This window comes from Papaver somniferum, chromosome 2, assembly GCF_003573695.1.
Source record: "Papaver somniferum cultivar HN1 chromosome 2, ASM357369v1, whole genome shotgun sequence".
NCBI classification, from domain to species: domain Eukaryota; kingdom Viridiplantae; phylum Streptophyta; class Magnoliopsida; order Ranunculales; family Papaveraceae; genus Papaver; species Papaver somniferum.
The window spans coordinates 108933197-108934630 of NC_039359.1; the positions used below are offsets into that span (position 1 = coordinate 108933197).

Genomic DNA, 1434 nt, shown 5'->3' on the forward strand with positions numbered 1-1434 from the left:
AGGTAGGGCATTTCCCATTGAGTTAGGAACTTCTGTACCAGAAACAATGGTATCTCCAATTATAGCCCCTCTGGGATGTAAAATATATCTCTTCTCACCATCCCCATAGTATATGAGACAAATTATGCATTTCGGTTGGGGTCGTATTTTATGGTTACGATTCTACTAGATATATCTTTTTCATTTCGTCGAAAATCTATTTTACGGTATATACGCTTATGACCTCCCCCTCTATGCCTTGCGGTAATGATGCCTCTGGCATTACGACCTTTACCACAATGACGCTGCTGTCCAGAGAAAAAATTATTTCGTGAATTGGATTTCACTTGACTGTCTACCGCCCCATTGCGTGTGCTCGGAGTAGAAGTTTTGTATAAATGTATCGCCGTGTTATTAAGTATTTTTTTTAAGTTCTTTTCTTTCTAAGAGGTGGAATAGAATAACCCGGTTGAAGCGTAATGATCATACGTTTGTAATGCATTGTATGTCCCATAGGTCCCATTCTTCTACCCTTTCCCGGGAGTCGATGACTATTCATAGATATTACCTTGACACCAAAGAAGAGTTCGACCCAATGCTTTATACCTGTCCTAGTTGATCCTGATTCGACATTAGAAGTATATTGATTGTTCCCCAATAACCGAATACTTTTGTCTGTAAATACTGCATATTTGATTCCATCCATAAATCCATTTTCTTCCCTATGAGTACCAGTATTGATAAGAATTCTAGTTCTTACTGTTCATATGTTATGGTTCATAGATATTACCTTGACACCAAAGAAGAGTTCGACCCAATGCTTTATTTCTGTCCTAGTTGATCTTGATTCGATATTAGAAGTATATTGATTGCTCCCCAATAACCGAATACTTTTTTCTGTAAATACTGCATATTTGATTCCATCCATAAATCCATTTTCTTCCCTATGAGTTCCAGTATTGATAAGAATTCTAGTTCCTAATATGTTATGGTATGAATATACCATACCAATTCATTATGTATGGATGATGAGATTCAATTGATACAGAGCCAATTCCAATAGACTTATTGAACGTTCCCATTGGCGTGCATCCAGCAGGAATTGAACCTACGAATTTGCCAATTATGAGTTGGGCGCTTTAACCATTCAACTATGGATGCTTAACAGGGATCATCGTACATCGTGAATAACAAAATTCCAATTGAAATGAAATCTTTAGGAGGAATCAATGAAACAGGAATCAATGAAACGACATCAATTCAAATCCCGGATCTTCGAATTGAGAGAGATATTGAGAGAGATCAAGAATTCTCACTATTTCTTAGATTCATGGACCAAATTCGATTCAGTGGAATCTTTCACTCACATTTTTTCCACCAAGAACATTTTATGAAACTCTTTGACCCCCAAATTTGGAGTATCTCCTTTCACGCGATTCACAGGGTTCAACAAGC

The 1434-nt window shown here is 37.1% G+C and overlaps 1 non-coding gene across 1 annotated transcript; it reads right to left on the bottom strand.

Moving 5' to 3' along the window:
* Positions 1–1066: 1066 nt before the first annotated feature.
* TRNAM-CAU lies at positions 1067–1140 on the bottom strand. Its single transcript has one exon. It is a non-coding gene; the product is annotated as a tRNA-Met (tRNA).
* Positions 1141–1434: the final 294 nt, after the last annotated feature.